Source organism: Etheostoma spectabile, chromosome 23, assembly GCF_008692095.1.
Source record: "Etheostoma spectabile isolate EspeVRDwgs_2016 chromosome 23, UIUC_Espe_1.0, whole genome shotgun sequence".
NCBI lineage: Eukaryota > Metazoa > Chordata > Actinopteri > Perciformes > Percidae > Etheostoma > Etheostoma spectabile.
The window spans coordinates 23232431-23251876 of record NC_045755.1 but is presented as its reverse complement, the minus strand read 5'-3'; the positions used below and the strand labels follow the sequence as shown (position 1 = coordinate 23251876).

Here is a 19446-nt window from a genome sequence, read left to right as displayed (position 1 = left end):
TGGAGGGGGGGAGGAAGGAGGGGGAGGAGAAGGTTCGGGAAGTAAGGTAGGAAGAAGAGGGGAGGTAGGGGAGAATGAAGGATGGGTGAGGTGAGGGGAGGGGGGGTAGGGGAGGATCATCTTGGGAGGGATGGGAGAGGAATAGCTACAGGAGGGGCAGGATGAGGTGGGGTAGGAAGGGGAAGGAGTGAGGAAGAGAGTAACGGGAGGGGGGGACCTGCTGGTTTTGGAAGTGGTTGGGGGAGAGCTGAGGTGGTGGAGGGGCCTCCTCCGTCTGGGGACCCCTAGAGATCAGGTCCCTCAGCGTGGCGACAGAGGAGGCCGTAAGTTTCCTCCTGTACCTTGCCCTCCCCCACTGGATGGATTTGGTGAAGGATACCTGTGTGAATGGTGGGAGGTCCTGCAGCAGTGTAGCAATGACTGTGTCATAGTGTTCCCTAAGTATGGTGATGATATTATGCATCCATGTATCCGTGTTGAGTTTAACCAAGTCCAGTGTGTTATTGTTGGGGGAGGAGGGTTTGATGAAGGAGGTGAGTCTGGTGTTGTGTGGTATCATGCCTTGTGGAAAAGTGCCCGCGTGAAGTGTGTGATTGATGATTTCGGAGTGGTGGATGGCCTGTAACAGTTTGAAGTATGTCTTGGTGTGGGGATAGGTATGGTGAACTGTAGTGTGTGCAGGCTGGCTGTTGGCTCCTGAGGGAAGGGCAGGAGGGGAGCGATGGTTCGCCCCGGAGCCAACGCCAGCGGTGTGAACCTGTTGTGCAGTGGTATTGCCATATTTGCCACAAAGCTGCAGGAACTCCCAGCTGATAAAATCACCCACACAGAACCCGCAAAATGGCCGACCCGGCTGCACATAAAAAGGAGGGAATAAAATGGAGGGAAACCACCTGTGGAAAAAAAAAAAACTGTCAAAAAACAAATAAAAAGCCTGTTCAAATAAGCCACATAAAACCCTGGTATATAAAGATCAGCAATGAAATGAAAGGAGAGGGGGATTAAGAAAGTTAGGAGAAAGAAAGCGAAGGGCGGGTTCCTTAAAACTGGAATAAAACGGTAATGAGGTTAAAGACAACTTAAAACTCACAGGTTCGGAGGCCTTGTGTTTGTTTAGGCCATTTTTCCGAGTGAAGAGTCCCTGGGTCCACACAGTCTTTAAACAATTAAAAGGGGATGAAAAGCAGCACTGAAAGTTCATAAAAAGCCATCCTATGTAGTTGGTGAGTCCGAGATCTTCGGTGTGCACACACAAAATGTTTACCTTCCAAAAACTCACCGCTTAGGTGTCCTGGCTGGTCGGCTGGTTGTAAAACAAATCCTCCTTAAAATTGGGCTGTTTTGCAGGTTAAAATCTTCCTATGACCTTAAAAGCAATCACTGCTTTAAAAAAAGTTAAAATCACAGTAAAGTGGTTCCTTAAAAGGTTTAACACAAAGAAGTTAAAAGTAGCGCTCTCTTAGGGTTAGGGAGTTAGGGTTAGGGTAGGGTTAGGGTTAGGGAGTTAGGGTTAGGGTAGGGTTAGGGTTAGGGTTAGGGGTTAAGTGTTAGGATCAGGGGTTTAGGGTTTTAAGGTTATGGTTAGGGGGTTAAGTGTAGGGATTAGGGTCAGAGGTTAAGATTAGGGGTTAAGGTTGGGGGTAGGGGTTAAAGGCAATGGTCAAGGGATAAGCGTAGAGTTTAGCATTAGGGTTGAATGCTACGTTTTGGTGTTACGGTTGGGTTCAGGAATTGGTTATCAGAATGGATTCCATTTAGGAGCCAAATAAAGAATGTTAGAGTCATAAAGTGAGGGAAAGAAAAGAAGGAGCAGAGAGGAGAAGGAGCGCCGTGTCTACGGCTAGCCACACTTCCCTGCCGGTCTAGGCATACTTTTTTTCTTTAATGAATAGGTTAGTGAATACAAACAATCATTTGCAAGGCCAACAACGGCAAGAACAATGAAGGAACTTTAAGATGAACAATAAAACTATTTACACAATGTGTTATTAACTATTTACAATTATTTATCATTACTCTCCATAGTAGGTTTTGTTCAGTCCCTTAGGATGCAGAGTCCCTAATTTCCACATCCAATGTCTTTCAGCTTTCCGGCTTTCTTGTGTCGTCCAACCGGGGTCGTGTTGGAGGCCTTGAAGTTGAAGTTTTTTATGCCATGGTCCGAAAAAGTGTTTTGTCAGGTATGTATTTGATTTCTTGTTTGTTCTGTATTGTAGTGGCGGGTTGAAAGGCGGGAAGATAAAGAGTTGCGAGTTTCTCCAACATACATCTTGCCGCATTTCCTGCAATGTATCAAATAGACAAATTTGTTGTGTTTAAGTGAGATGTGTCTTGGCAAGGAGTACGTGCTTTTTGTAGTGGGGTTAGTTGCGGTGCGGTATTGGCCTGGGGAAGGGGTCGTTCTCAGGGTTTTGGTAATTTGGCACGGGTTAGCAGGTCTCTTAGGTTAGGATTTTTTCAGTGGGCCGAGATAATTTTAAGTCGCTGTCCGAGTTCAGTTTCGTTCATTTTGGTCATTGAAGTTCTGTTTTGCTAGTTTAGAAGCACGGGCCGTGTAGGAGGAGTACGTCAGGATGAAGGGGACCACTTTTGGGGGGATGTTTCATGGTTGAGTAGATGTTGTTGGTCGTTGCTGCACCTCCTCAAGAACTGTTTGGAACAGGGATCTGGGGTAATTTCTTTTTTGGAGGGCTTTGAGAAGTACCCTCGTTGCCGCGTCAAAATTTTCCTCCTTAGAGCAGATTCTCTGGAATCTAATTAGCTGTGATTTTAGTTTACCTTTTGAAGGTATGTTTTGGGTGGAAGCTTGTGTGGTGGAGAAGGGCATGCGAGTCTGTTGGTTTGAAGAACACCTTAGTGTCCAGTCGTCCTGTATTGGCAAAGTTTGGGCCTTTAAATGTGGTTACGTCCAGGAAGTCCATGCTCGAATTACTGGTGTTTTTTTTAAGGCTTATTGTTGGATGGTGTGAATTGAGTTTGTCCATGAATTGTCCAAATTGTTCCTCCGTATGATGCCAAATGTCGTCCAGGTAGCGGAAGTAGCAGGCTGGTTGTTTTGTACATTTTGGGAGGATGGATTCTTCCCAGTCGGCCATATAGATATTGGTGATATGCTGGGGCGAATTTTTTGCCCATAGCTGTGCCCTTAATCTGGAGGTAGTGTCAATTGTCAAAGTCAAAGTCGTTCCTCGTCAGGCTAAGGTGTAGAAGCTCAAGAATATAGGAGTCTGGTCTGGATACTTTTCCATCTTGATCCTCACGGCTTTTAGGCCTCGATGCGTTTCAATGTTTGTGTAGAGATTGTCAACATCCATGGAGAAAATGATCGAGTCATGTTTAACTGTCTGGCACCTGGCCTCATGTCGGTTACAGAGAGGGTTTAAGTAAAAGTCAATATATTCGGCTATCTTAGCTTTCACTATCACAGTCTGAGACAATCGGTCGTCCTGGGGGAATTTTGTGGGGCACTGGCCAGCTTTCCGGGGGTTTGTGGATTTTTGGTAAGAGGTAGAAAAGTCTTCTCCGTGGATTTTGTCCTTTTAGGTATTTGTTTTGTTTTTTTTGTAATGAGGCCTGTCTGTAACATTGTGTCCAGAGTAGTCCCTATTTGGCGAGCCGTTTCTGTGTGAATGGGTGTTGTTAAGGGGACATAGTAGTTAATGTCCCCTAGTTGTCTCAAAGCTTCCTGGATGTATTGGTCGTGGTCCATAATCACAATTGCGCTACCTTTGTCTGCCGGTTTTATTACTATGGAGGTGGTTTCCTGTAGCTCTTTTAAGGCCTGTATTTCCGTTTCAGCCAGGTTAGGGCGTGCAGGGTAGGGGCCGAGATTTGCGACGGTTCGTTGGTCCATATTGATAAGTTGAATCAGCTCTTCTGGAAGAGTCCGCAGGTCTGGTTCCCAATTTGATTTTAGTTGAAAAGGGTTGCGGGTGCTTTCAATACTTGGGTCAAAATAACTGTGAAGTTTTAATCTGCGGTGGTAGGTCGTCAAGTCTATCTGGAGAGTCTGTCTAAAGTTTTTGGTTGAGGAAAGGGTGGGGGCAAAGGAAAGGCCTTTCCAAAGAAGCTGTTTTTGTGCTTTGGTCAGCGTGTAGTTTCTGAGAGGTTAATCACTGTTTTTTTGGGGGGATCCAGTGGATTTACTTTGTTGCACCAAAAAAAACGGACCAGTGATGCCACATGGCCCTGCCCGTGGACATTTTCCAGTGGATGCCATCTTGTTCTGTTTGGAAATTCCCCGGAAGGCAGGGGATGTGGTATGGAAGTCGTCGGCTCAGTACATTCAGGTTTTTGACTGTGTCGATTTCTTCCTTGGGTAGGAGGTGGGAGAAGTTTATCACTGGTACAAAGATTTTGGCATGGGGGAAGGTTGCTCTAGCTGCCCAAAGTAAGTTTTTAAGGGGTTGGTCCATGAGAAAAGTTCTTTTGCGGGACCTCCGGGGATATGGACTCTTGAACTTGGATAAACGTGATTATAAAATAATAAACACAGTTGGAGAAACTGTATTTGAACAGTACTTTGAGTTTTCATTGTCACTTTTATGAATGGTGCCGGACTTATGACCTGTACATGAAAATATTTATAATTTGTAACTGAGTATCTAATTTAGTTACTTCTTGGAAGAAGTAACTGTAACTAATTACTTTTTAAAAGTCACCTGCCCAACACACACACACACGCACACACATACACACTGACACACAAACAGACACAGACACATACGCGCACACACACACACACACACTTCTGTGTGGTATTTTAGATTGTATTTATGTAATTTCTGGACTGTATGTATTTCTAATGTCCACAGTGTTAACTGTTGGCATTTTATTTTTAAGGATGTTGATGTCGTGTGAGAAATTGGCCCCAGGGTAGCAGTCAACTTGGACGTTTTTGTTGTGGATCAATGGGAGTCTAGAGAGGTTTGAGTCCGCGATCACTAAGATCCTTCTAGTTGGATTAAGGACCCAGTGTTGGTATTTGTAACCCTCTAACCATTAGCAATGGTAGCAAACCAATGACACGTCACATTATACAAAATCCCAGTTCTGCCTTCATGAACAACAGCACATCTTGACAGGAACCAGGAAAAGAGATTACATCTCTCCTACTTTAGCTCCTCTGCATTGGCTTCCTGTAAAATCCAGAATAGAATTTAAAATCCTTCTTCTCACCTACAAAGCTCTTCATGTTCAGGCCCCATCTTAAAGAGCTCATAGTACCTTATTACCCCACCAGTGCACTGTACTCCCAGAATGCAGGGTTACTTGTGGTTCATAGAGTCTCCAAAAGTAGAATAGGAGCCGGAGCGTTCAGCTATCAGGCTCCTCTCCTGTGGAACCAGGTTACAGTTTGGGTTCAGGAGGCAGACACCATCTCCACATTTAAGAGTCTTGTGCTCTCTTGCCCCTCTCCTTTCTCCTCCTATCACTTCCTGCAGGTGTTTCTGGCTCAGGAGCTGTGGAGTCTGGAACCGTGGTTGGAGACACCTGCTGCCTCTACCGCCCACCCTGAGCCATGGTTCTGCTCGAGGTTTCTGCCTCTTGCCCATAGCTGTGCCTCTTGGTGGGAATTGTTGGGTTTTTGTAAATAACATCACAGAGTATGGTCTAGACCGGCACTTTAAAGAAAAGTGCAGTGAGATAACTGTTGTTATTTGGCCTAGCAGGATGTAACAGGGAATTGCAGGACGGGTAGCAGGACCACAGCAACAGCTGCAAACATGATTTTGGAGCCCCCTTGATCCAAGGAAACATGCTTGGGAGAAAAGAACATAAGGACTCTGAGAATGACTCGCCAGAGCAAGGTTAGTAACAAGCATTTCTGGGACATGGATGCACACAAACTGAAAGATAAAGGAGAGAGGAGCTCAGTGTGTCAAAGGAAGTCCCCCGGCAGTCTAAAACTATTACAGCGTAACTAAGAGAGACAGGGTAAAAAGAGGAGTCTGGTTTGGCTAGGACTCTCCCCTGCTGGATCAAGCTGTACTGCACCGCCTTCCTCTAGTTTTATTATATTATTGATTATATGGTAAATTAATCTGACGACTATGAAGAGTAGCAGAATAGAGAAGGGGTGCCATGTCTGTGGCTATACACCCTCCCCAGCCGGTCTAGGCGAACGCTGCGACTCCCTAACAATAAGCATTATCAAAGGAAAGAGTTTTAAATTTACTCTTAAATGTGATGACGGTGTCTGCGTAAACTTGTGTACACAAGGTCAGACCAGACGTGAGATTATTTCGCAGCCTATGCTCACGTTCAAATTGATAAATGCCGAACTTTGCGTAGGAATTGATTGACAGCAGCAAAAAAATGCACAGAATTATATTTTCAAAAGAAAAGAAATGAAATTCAAAGATGGTCAAATATTATATTAGTGGCCGTTTATGAAAAAGAAATTCATACTATTACAAACTAAATGCATAATTAAGTTGTGTTGTATGTGGTTTTCTGTCAGGCGAAATTCGCAAGTTGATTTCCAGAAATAAAACAAAAATTTAAAAATGATTAGAAATAGCATATGTTAGCCATGATTTTAACACAAGATAAAACTAGTGGCTAAATTTAAAATAAAACCAAGCAAATAAATAAAAAGGGAACAGCTCTTTTGATTTTCACGCCTATAGTGCGTGTGCGGTTGCGCGCAATGTTTATATACGTTTATAGTGGGGGGGTCGCAAGTCTCTTGCACCGTTACTTTGGGGGTCGTGGGCTGAAAGTTTTGGGAACCCCTGGTATAAATGACCGTGCATTCTGTTTAACGGTGCTTTATTCTTAAACTGACAGCTTTGGCTATTTAGGGATAGAATAACATTAAGGCATACAGAGAGATACGGAGATACTGAGATTGGGAGAGATATCAGCACATTTTTCACAGTTTTCACCATTGAAGGACTTCTTGACAGCACTAACAGTAAGTTTGTTTGCCAGCTGATTGACGTTGTTAGCATGCTAACGTCTTTTTTCTGCAACAACATGAGTGTATGTAACGTATTTATATAATTTGCTCAGCAAATAACAAAGTCAACCGAGCTCTGACTGAAACGGAGTGCATTACCTCTTGTTGTTATGTGGCTAACGTCAAGTTAGTTAACTAAGGCTACTACCGTTTCTTGGCTAGCTAACATTACAACAAGTTTAGCAGCGGGGCTAATAGAGCTGACGTGGCTAACGTAGGTAGGTAGCTAGCTATAAGTCTGTTGTAACCAGAGATGGGAAGTAACGAAGTACAAATACTTCGTTACTGTACTCAAGTAGATTTCTTCTGATATTTGTACTTATTTTTGTGGTGACTTTTTACTTCTACTCCTTACATTTGAACATAAATATCGGTACTTTCACTTGAAGGGCATGCATCATGACCACTGCGCCACTATTATACCTGGTTGATAAGCAATACATTGTAACATATTATGTGTCTGTGTCTTAAACTACAGATTTTTAATTGCAATACACAGATATAAAGTATGCCGAAATAACAACATTATGGTGATGATTAGTAAAACATCTGAAATCATACATGATCAGGTCTGTCTACAAGATGACAAGCAGACAACTTTTAAAATTCTTATTTTTCAGATGGAGTTTGGTTCGATCAGGGCCCTGCTAACAATGGAGCTGCTCCATGAACATAGTAACAGAGATATCCTTTTCAGAACTTACTAGATAGTAGTGTGTGTGAAAAATACGTATTATTATTATTATTATTATTAAATGTATGAACCCGGCACATCAGCTTACACTGATATCCTTTATTAATAATATATAATTCAGATCAGTGATGGATGAAGCAATAATGACTTTTGGATGTTAAACAGTGTGAGACATGGCTCTTGGACCTAAAGGCATGTTTTGTCTGCATATTCATGGATTTCAATAGAAATTAGTTGAATTTTGCCATAAAAGTCTCTAAAAGCCGTTTTTTCTCACACTCCAAGCAAAAGTTTCCCACTTCTGTAGCACCTACATTCACCAAACTGTACAGTCGTATACCTAACCATATTTTGAAGGTGTTTACAGAGGGATTTGTTGAGAAGTCATTTTTGGCCTGATTTTTACGACATGTTATGCCTACAAATCCATTTTTCAAGGCTCTTGGCAGTATTTTCTCATTAACTGGGTAACAAAAGGAGATATTCATAATCCCTTCTGTAAATGTCTTGTCATTGAATATATCAAGAAAATGCAAAAAGAACTTTGAACCTTATTTTTTTCAATGGTCAGATTCTTCACTTCAATATGCAAATTAGCAGATATTTAATTAGATATAACCTGATTCGCATATTTAAACATCAAATTACAGAAAACCTTCTATACATTTTTTTCTCTCATTTATGTGAGTAATCAACGGTTGAAGTTTCATGGTGATACCTTTAAGTTAATTGTTAGTCTATTCACCTGTAGTGTCTCACTTTAATGTGTTCATGCTTTTTTATACCAAAGTAGATTCTCACATCATTACAATGTATATAATATGCAATCCACCCAATTATATAATAATAATAATAATAATAATAATAATAATAATAATAATAATAATATTATGAAGAGTCATCTCTACCAATGATTAGGTAATACCAGCGTCCTTGAGAGAGACGATGTGTTATTTATAGCGTTTGAGCCTTGAAACAAAATTTAGGCGGCAGCTGGCAACTTAAAATCAAACAAATACATTGGAATATAATGCAGTAATGAACTATGGTATTCTGTACTGCCATCAAGTATTATTATTCCTGCTAAGTTAAAGACTGTATGATGATATCTCTTCTCCTTTGTGTCTTGTTAGGGGAAATAACATCTTTAAATATGCAAATGTCACATTCCTCTCAATTATAATGTATATGAATTGATAGATTAATATGATTCTGAATGTTTTTCTTATGATCAAAACTTTAAAACTTCATCAATCCCATCGGTGTTAAGTAAATTACTTTTTTGTTACTGAGTGTGTGAACCGGTGAATAAGATATAATAGCTGCCTTTTGCTTTTCCTAATGTAGCGTAAAACCTTTTCATGAAACTTGTACAGAAGCATCAGTAGATTTGATTATTTACTGAAGAAATGAATGACTAACTGAACAACCCAAATTGGAAAACATGTAACCTTTAATTAAACATTTCAACTGAACATATTTAACAACTAAAATATAACATTATTAACATACAACAAATCTATAATCAACTAAACTAAACAGAACTACCAAACTCATTCCTCTTTGTCAGAGGCCTCTGCCTCGACAATGACCTTTCCTGAGGTTTTAATTTTTAAATAAAAAGGCAGCTTTGTCAGAATTTTTTCTAATGGTGCCGACAGGGCTTCCTCGATCTCGTACACAGCGTCCCCCTCCTCCACCGAGAGCTGCAGGGAGCCCGGCTTCCCAAACCCAGTGGCTCCCAGAGCGCTGACCCCAGCCGTGGGGACCGTGTCCTGGACGGAGGAAATCAACATTTCTCAGCACTGATTTCAGGTTCCTGTAATCACAATGTTTGAAATAAAACATCCATCCTCTGGAGGAGTCCATCAAAGTTAATAAACAATTGTGTTGCCTCAAAATCTAAACTGCACTGGTGATTGACAATAGTTTTCTGTTTTTGTTATTTTCTTCTTGAGTGCAATGCCTCAGAATATTAATATTCTTAAATGTACTGAACTCATGCACTGTAATCTTTCAGAGAGGAGGTATCCAACATGCCTCCCTTTACTGAAATATTCTCCTTAATTAAGCAATAGCAATTTACTGTTTCCAGTAATTTTTTTAGCTTTTGTTTTCTTGCTAAATTTGATGATTTGTGATTCTATTTTTCTTTATTTCTGTCAGAATGTTTATTTTTTCTAAAAACTCTTCTTCTTTGATAAGCTACCTCAGAAACTCTACCTTTGAGTTTTACTAAAGACTGAGTCTGAGAAAACTAAAAATAGAAACACAAAGACTGCAGTGTTTTATATCAGTGTGTTGCTGGTGATATGAAAGAGTCATTCAAACGGTGCGTGAGTGTATGGTTTTATGGGAAGAACTTCATTTTTAGAAAGGAGTGTTAACTTTTGATTGCAGTTTCATTTTGGCGTAGATGTGAGTTGTTCATTTCCAAGTGCTATGTCTGATTGCCTTGTGTGAAGAGTTTTGACATAATGAGCCAAATTCTGTCATGAATTGATACGGCTAGAAATACAAAATAAGGGATTGCATGTATAATCACTTTATTGAAATATTTATAGAGGTTGTTTTAAATATTTTACAGTTTTTATTTGGGAAAATCAACTAAGAATAATGTCCCAACCATTTGTACACTTTCTGGTACCGAAATTGAAGAAGTGTCACATTACAAATACTTGGGTATTACCATCGACCAATCACTGTCTTTTACATTGCATGTCCAAGATTTGGTTAAAAAACTGAAATTTAAGTTAGGTTTTTTCTTTAGAATTAAGTCTTGTTTATCATTTGAAGCAAAAAAAACAACTTGTAAATGCAACATTCTTGTCTGTCTTGGACTATGGTGATATTTTATACATGCATGCAACCTCCCAGTGTCTTCATGCTTTGGACACTGTGTTTCACGGAGCCTCGAGATTCATCATAAACTTAAAATCTCTCACTCATCACTGTTTGCTGTATTCTCGGGTCAGGTGGTTTTCACTCTCGATTTGGCGTTGGATGCACTGGCATCTTTTTATTTACAAGGCAGTATTAGGACTTCTTCCTCCTTATCTGAACACTTATCTCCTCCCGAGGTCTGCAGGGACACATCACCTGCGCTCACAGGATCTGGTTTCGACTCCAGTCGAAGGAGTTGGTCTCTTTTTATCCTTTTAAAGGCTTGTTAAAGGACCTGGCAGAAAGGCAGTCTGTATGTCACTGTTTTTAAATTGTGTTAGGGCCCTGTTTTTTTATGATGACATTGTAGTTTGAATATGAGTGAAAGTGTGTTTATGTATTTACATGTAAGTGTCTCTGTGTCTATCTGAAACGTGCTGCTGCCACTTGCCAGGACACTCTTGTAAAAGAGATTTTTAATCTCAAGATGTTTTTATCCTGGTTTGAATGAATGAATGAAATTTGTCATACATACACCAATACTCGCTACATACATTGTCTATATTTTGCGTATTTAAATTAACAATTAAATCATCCATGAAAAAAGTACCTCAAGGGCCGTGTGGCTTGTGGACTGGAGGCGGAAACATATGATGTTGACAATACTGAATGGGAACCATGGCTGCCTCCCTCCACAGGCTCACTTCCACCTGATGTTTGTCCTATAAAAAAAGAAATATATATTATTTGTATCCCTGTAAAACAATATCCCGTATTCCCTTTAAATACAAAATTACCACAGCATTGCTAGGTTATATGTCATGTATATTAGATTATAATAACAACAAAAAACATCCTATGTCCAGAGTATTGTGTGTAGGCTACGTGTATTATTTGTGTGATTGCCAATGACCAGGCTGCGACAGGGTATCCCACCCTGATGGCCTGAGTTGAAGAAACACTGTCACAGACATCGGTCGTTCCAAACTAGGACGCATTACACTACAGGACCTTTCAATTTGCTGTTGGTGTTCACTTCTTCTCTATTTAGCAGTAGCCTGCCTTATAAAGTCTTCTTCTCTTTTTTTATCTTTCCGAAACATCTTTTCAAACACTATCAGTAGTTCATAGCTACCTGCTCCAATCATATGGTTTTAAGGGGCACAGTTCCCCCCCCCCCCCCCCCCCCACCTGGCCCGTTTTATCGCTGACAGCTGAAAACACAGACAATGTATTATTTTAAATAGGCTACTTCCAACACATTTTACTTACAAAATCACAACTAAATTAATGTTGTTATTTTGGAAAATTCATCAACTGACCTTCACAACCTCTCCTTGGACGGTGAGAAGCCCCCCCCCCGCCCCGACAGCTTCCACTATCTCCGTCGTTACGGACAACGGGCAGAGGAGCTTCTCCGCCTCCTCCCTCAGGGCATCGGCCACTTCTAGAGGCGCGGATCGGAAGAATTGTGTATCTTTGGTGACATTAATTGAATATGGTGGCGCCTGGCCCCGCAGGGTGTACCCCCTCATAATATAACTTGACCCACATTTGACTTTTAAGGGAAATTCTTCAAATAAAGTAATTTTTGTAACAGAATTACCATCTGATACAATCACCAGTACATTTTCTTTTGAGACCAATGGTCTTGCTTCTCCGTCCTCAAAGCTCCAGGACAACACTCTTTTTTCTTTTTTGCTTATCAGCGCTGAGATATGGATAGGCGGGGGCCTGTTGTACGGTGTCTCGGGTGTGCTTCTCAAGATTTTATTCAAAGCCATTCTGAAACAAATAAAGACAAAAAGGGAAGAAACGAATTAATATGACAGAAAGACATCAGTAAAATAGTTCCAGCCTCAGATGGATGGACTATATGCTGTAGGCTTGGCCTATAGCTGCTCTGTCGAACTGTGGGATTTTTGCTTTCATGTTCCCGCCACTAATGCTTCTGCTTAATCTCCATCGTTTAATTGTTCTTAATCTTCTTAAATGGCAGCTAATAGCCTTGGGATACCCACACCGGTTTAAGCGGCAAGGAAAATACATTTTTAATTTTACTTTTCTTTTTCCCCATAAACTATGGTAGCTATAGACTCAACTCCTAACACCATGTTCTTTGAGTTACACACTCTTTAGTTTAACATCAGACAGGCGCAGTCTCTGTAGCGCATTAGGTCAGCGCAGTCGGCTGTTAACCGAAAGGATGGTGGTTCAAGTCCACCCAGGGACATTTGTTGCTTAAATAATCTGGAATGAGCCATTTCTGGGATTTATCCTTCTGCAGAAGACCATAGAGCAGCCCAAAGATAACCCAAGTGGCCTTATTCTGCAAACCATGTACATATTAAACAGAAAACACACAAGTATCCTTTTAAAGAAGGAAAAGAAAAATAGATAAAACACAATTGTAAACTTGAGACTACCCTCACGCTTATTAGTCAATGTTAGTGCTACCTTTCTTGATCACCGTCAGTGTCACTCCCCTTCACGACTCTATTTTTAGAGACGTTATCTTTCGTCTCCTTGGACTCTTCTTCACACTAACTAAGCCAATTTAGTGCTGCCTTTCGTGTTTATTAACGACACAACACATTCACACTTTTTCTTTAAAGTGCTACCCTTTGAGTCTGCCTTTAATCTGTGACTGTCACAGATTGACAAGCTCATGGCAAATTTATAGTTTGCCGAGTGCTGATGGTTTTTCACATGTCTACAGAATATTCCTAATTCTGTGTTGTATGATGGTAGCTATTGACTCAACTCCTAACTTTCTTTAAGTTACACATTCTTTTGCTAAGGTCTCATATACTAAAAAGGATGAATTCAATGAAATATCACATTACAGAAAGCAATAATACTACTGCAAAGTAAGGCCCTGAGGCAAATCTTTGCTGGACATCCCAATGGTTTTAAGTGTCCAAATCCTGAAGCCAAGACAAAAAACTGCTCTCCATAAATGCTGGAGGCACTGAATTTTCCACCAAAACTAGAGCTAAATGTGGTTAACTTTGAATTCAATTTAGCACATATCTTTTTTAGCTAAAAGAACTACAAAGATTATTTTTTTCCCTTTCCATCCACCACATTAACGTAAAGACGCTTTTACTTTCCCTGACATATAGAATGGGTGTTTTTTGTGTGTGTGTTTTTTTTTAAAAGACATAGCCTAAATGTTAACTAGAGTGGCAAATGTAAAGGTAACGGTTTAATGTTAACTTTACCTCCACTAATATAACCGCGTAGCCTATGTTATAATATAGCTGTTATAAGTTTTGCTTAATCATTCTAAAACACTGACAAACCAACCAACAGAATCTGGAACATAACGTTAGCATTAACCGGAGGTAATGCTAGCCAAAATGCAGCAACAGCTAGCTCATAAGCTAGCAGCAACCGACCTTAAACTTCCAGAACATGGGTTACATTGTATTTCAGGCAATGGTCTGACAGTAAAGTAAAAAAGATGTCCTGAACAGCGCATGTAGAACGAGTTGTGTTAGCTTTACTGAACGTCGTAATTAGAGCTAGCTAATCCTCACCACGGGGAAAATGTTAGGTTGGAGCGAGACTAAGTTTTCCTTCGGGGGGGAAGCTAGTTAACGGCTAGCTCTAGCCTAGCTATGACACAGGTCGGTAAGCTAACGTCTCCGCTTGGGAAGGCTTATCAGCAGAGATTTTAATATCATAGAATTATTAAAGATTGATCTTACCTTAACACTGCTCCAGCTCTCTCTGAGTAGTGTGTGTGACCGGACTCTGCTGCACACGGACCAAACCGGTCCTCCGTTGATGTCCCTAGCCGCTACTTCTTTCAACACCTTTGAAGTATCTACCCGCTATTCTTTAGAAGTCGTGAGGTCAGAGGTCAAATATGGCGGTCAAGCATTTAAATCCATAATCCCTTTCTTGTTTGTCTCTACAACTCTCAATAAGTTATTTACACTGCTAAAAGCATAATAAATAAAATGTGAAATATCTCTATAAAATGAAAAACTTAAGAGATATTTTCTTTTTCATTTCTATACTTCTATAACATGAACAAACAATTTTATTTTATGCTGTCTTATTCATCTACAGTAACACTACTGCTGTTATTTTCCAGCAGACTACCACAAATTCAAAAAATACAGTAAATCACTCTAAATTAAATGTTACTACCCATAATGCAATGCATATTACAGTAATGAACCGGAAAAGAAAGTGATAGTATTTTACTGGACATTTTGTGGTAACTGTAGAAATTACAGCAAAGTCTAAAAGTGTAGGCAAGGCAGCTTTATTTGTATAACACATTTCAGCAACAGGGCAATTCAAAGTGCTTTACACGAAATCAGTTAAACAGATAAAACACAAGTAAAAATCATAAGCATTAAAAACTAATACAACACATGAATAGACAGATAAAAACAAAATAGAAACATTAGGACACATAAAACACAAGAATAAAAGTTACAGTGCAGCATAAGAAATTTAAAGAAATGAGCATTCATTTAAAATGTTATACAACGACTTTTTATGAATTTTTTACATACTATACTCTGACTTTTTATTACATTTTATGAATATTTTGTAATACTATACTATGACTTTCATGAATTATGTTATACTATGACTTTTTTTGAATATTTGTCATATTATACTATGACTTTTATGAATTTTTTGACATACTAAACTATGACTTTTATAAATTTTTGACACGTTATATGACTTTTTATGACTTTTTTGACATACTATACTATGTCTTTTTATGAATATTTCGACATACAATACTATGACTTTTTATGAATATTTTGACGTACTATACTATGAGTTACTACGAGGCTTTGAGGACTAAAATTAATTTGTGGATGAAAATATATTTCAAACTGAATCATTGTTTTTTTTGACACACACGCACACGCACACGCACACACACTTTATGATTAAACCTCAGATAGTTCAACCTGTTTCATTAGGAAGTAGTTTTACACTCTTTCAAAATAAAACATTCATGCAACAAAACTTAAATAAGGTGCTCGGGTTTGAAAACGGATGCAAACAGAAAAATAAAAACAAAACTGAGTTCTTCTGTTCTCCAACAAGAAATAAGGACGAATAGAAGGATCTGTGTCTGTCTTCATGATATCGGGTTGGTCCTCTGATCTGTCCTTGTCTTCTCCAGACGGATCTGTCCCCGTCATCTCCTGGAAGACAGATTTATTAGTTCAGTTTAATTATTAGGAATCAAAGTCTCCGTGTGTTGGTCCTTTGATCTGTCCCCGTCTTCTCCCTCTGATCTGTCCTTGTCTTCTCCCTCTGATCTGTCCTTGTCTTCTCCCTCTGATCTGTCCTTGTCTTTTCCCTCTGATCAGTCCCCGTCTTCTCCCTTTGATCTGTCCCCGTCTTCTCCCTTTGATCTGTCCCTGTCTTTTCCCTCTGATCTGTCCCCATCTCCTCCCACAGATCTGTCCCCGTCTTCTCCCTCTGATGTTCCTTCTTAAATCTTTGTGGGTTTTTCCCAAAATTTTTAAAGCTTTTTCTTTCTTTTTTTGCACTTCACTTTTCACATTTGTTGACATTTTTGTCTCTTTTTTACACTTAAAAAAAAATTCTTTTACCAAATGTTTTTTCTCCAAATGCTAAAAAATTAACCAAAAACTCCCAAATCCAATGAAAGTGTTAACCCAAATTTCTGATATGGAAACTTCTTTGAGGCACAGGAAGCTCAAAATCATAAGCATTAAAAACCGGTAAAACACATGAATAGACAGTTAAAAAAAAAAAAAAATAGACACATAAAACACAAGAATAAAAGTTACAGTGCAGCATAAGAAATTTAAAGAAATGAGCAGTCATTTAAAGAAAGGCAGCATCAAAAAGAAAGGTCTTCAGCCTTGATTTAAAAGAACTGAGAGTAGCAGCGGATCTACAGGTTTCTGGGAGTTTGTTCCAGATATGAGGAGCATAGAAACTGAAAGCTGCTTCACCCTGTTTAGTTCTGACTCTGGGGACAGAAAGTAGACCTGTCCCAGATGACCTGAGAGGTCTGGGGGGGTCATAGTGTAGTAGCAGATCAGAAATGTATTTTGGACCTAAACCGTTAAGGGATTTATAAACTAGCAAGAGTACTTTGAAATCAATTCTTTGAGGTACAGGAAGCCAGTGTAAAGACTTCAGAACTGGAGTGATGTGATCCAGTCTCTTGGTCTTAGTGAGAACTGGAGTGATGTGATCCACTGTCTTGGTCTTAGTGAGGACTCGAGCAGCAGCGTTCTGAATCAGCTGCAGCTGTCTGATTGATTTTTTAGGGAGACCTGTAAAGACCCCGTTACAGTAGTCAAGTCTACTGAAGATAAAGGCATGGACAAGTTTTTCCGAGTCCTGTTGACACATAAGTCCTTTAACCCTTGATATATTCTTTAGGTGATAGTAGGCTGACTTTGTAATTGTCTTAATGTGGCTGTTAAAGTTCAGGTCTGAGTCCATGACTACACCCAGATTTCTGGCTTTGTCTGTTGTTTTTAACATTGTTGTTTGAAGCTGAGTGCAGACTTTTAATCGTTCCTCTTTTTTTCCCAAAAACAACTACCTCAGTTTTTCCTTCGTTTAATTTCAGAAAGTTCTGGCACATCCAGTCGTTAATTTGTTTGATGCAGTTAGTCAGTTTTTGTATTTGACTATAGTCCCCTGGCGATAAGGTTATGTAAATTTGTGTGTCGTCCGCATAACTATTGTAACTTATTTTGTTGTTCTCCATAATCTGAGCCAGTGGAAGCATGTAGATGTTAAACAGAAGAGGCCCCAGAATGGAGCCTTGCGGAACGCCGCACATCATATTTGTACGCTCAGATGCATAATTACCTATTGACACAAAGTAATCCCTATTCTTTAGGTAGGATTCAAACCAGTTTAGTACTAAGCCAGAAAGGCCAACGCAGTTTTCCAATCGGTCTAGTAGTATGTCGTGGTCGACCGTGTCAAATGCAGCACTGAGATCAAGTACTAATAAGATTGAAATTTTGCCATTATCTGTGTTAAGGTGGATGTCATTAAAGACTTTGACAAGAGCCGTTTCAGTGCTGTGGTGTGGTCGGAAACCCGACTGAAAGGTATCAAAACTGTTGCTTAGTGACAAGAAATGGTTGAGTTGTTGAAAGACTACTTTTTCAATGATTTTACTTAAAAACGGAAGGTTTGATATTGGCCTATAGTTGCTCATTAGTGACTTGTCTAGGTTGTTCTTCTTTAAGAGTGGCTTGATTACATCAATCACCGTGCTGCCATTCCTTGTCAACCTGAGGTTCAATGATTGGTGAATGCTTCCTTTCTAGCACTTTGGAGTAGAAAATCAACAATTAATTGTGGTAATTTCCATATAGATCAAAATAATTGTAATTATCACTTTGGCCATAATTGTGCAGCCCAAAGAGATCTAATGTTTTATCAAACCAGGTTGGGCAAGTAACCTTTCTGCTGACTTCTTGTAAAAAAAGCAAGTAACATCACTCAAAGAAAGCTACTGTGATGGCTGGGAATCAAACCCAGGTCGACTGGTTGGAATGCAGCTATGCTCACCACTATACCACCATCACTGGACAATACAATGTTCACTTCAAATCTTGTAATACATCTGGGCATTGAGAGTGGAAGTGCGCTCTATCACTGAGTCCCTCCAGGTGGTCCTGTGTTATCACATTCACAAGAATGGGAATTGTGTGTGCATGTGCTAGCTCCCTTTGATAGCTCAGTTGGTAGAGCAGAGGACTGTAGAGGCAGAGAGCTGAAATCCTTAGGTCGCTGGTCAAATCCGGCTCGAAGGAGAACTCTTTTCCAGAGTTTCCCTTCAGGGTTCAATAAAGAATTTCTGATTCTGATGTAGAGATGGACAGACAACCCAAAAGCATAATACTTCTTGCCGAGACATAACAAGAAACAAAAAGAAGAGGTGAGGGAGATACAGTTAAAGAACCTTTTTTCAGGACACCCACATTTTATCGCTCAATATGGCAGGCATTCTATGCATCCAGGGCCAAATGTTTTACCATTTCATCCACTACGAGCCCCTAAGGAAACATGTGGCTGTGAACTCTTGTTACCCATAGCAACGTCAGGTAACAACGAGTGGAAGTACTTCTCTCTTTTGGTATAATCGTCACTATACGGCCCAGTTTGATCTCGGTAAATTTTGCGGAAATTGTGCAAACAGCTACGATGACTGTTTATCTGTGTGGATTTTAAAATCTATCTGTCAACCCCGTCTTGCCCGTATTGGATGGAATGATGTCAATTTGCGCTTTTTATCTGTTATACATAACAACCTGGATGCAACAAAGAACCATTTTCTCCTGTTTTGTACACAACCAAAAGTTTTACAAAACAAAAGATAACTTTCACCAAATCCCTCAGTTAAATCACAGTTAGTAACTTTACATGTGTTGACAATAAAGATGCTCACAAAACGCTGTACTTGCAATTGCGTTTCTCGTGCACATTCATGTCCTCTTAAAGGACGAAGAACTGCTAAGTTCTTTATTCTCAGACATTAATTCCAAATTAAAACATTAGTTGTCAGAAGTGGGATTTAAACTCACGCCTCCAGTGGAGACTGCGACCTGAACGCAGCACCTTGGACCGCTCGGCCATCCTGACTGATCCAGCAGAATGTTCAGTAGGACCTGTTTAAAGAATTATAATATAGTAAATTAAACATGTCATGATATAGTAGGTTCTCAGTCATCCATGTCATAGTTAACAAGGGAAGGTTTCTCAACTGTCAGCCCAAATATATGGAGACATGGAGACATGGAAGAAAGTCACCAGGGTGGCAATGTGCTTGACAATGGCAATACATTGCACGGGATGTGAAGGGAATGTGCAATACAGGCTAAATCCTATGGTGGGAATCAAGATCCACCAATGTTTC

At 39.9% G+C, this 19446-nt stretch overlaps 1 protein-coding gene, 1 long non-coding RNA gene and 1 pseudogene across 2 annotated transcripts in view; 2 read left to right on the top strand and 1 right to left on the bottom strand.

Annotated features, from left to right (window-relative positions):
• LOC116672880 (NACHT, LRR and PYD domains-containing protein 12) overlaps window positions 1-19446 on the top strand; it is a 769761-nt gene that overhangs the window by 302572 nt on the left and 447743 nt on the right. The window lies entirely within an intron of this gene.
• Window positions 1-19446, top strand: part of LOC116672882 (zinc finger protein 271-like) — a 643109-nt pseudogene that overhangs the window by 266193 nt on the left and 357470 nt on the right.
• On the bottom strand, window positions 7779-19160 carry LOC116672917 (uncharacterized). Its single transcript, XR_004327686.1, has 3 exons — window positions 19149-19160; window positions 11803-11808; window positions 7779-7835 (listed from the first exon to the last, which is right to left on the bottom strand). It is a non-coding gene; the product is annotated as an uncharacterized LOC116672917 (long non-coding RNA).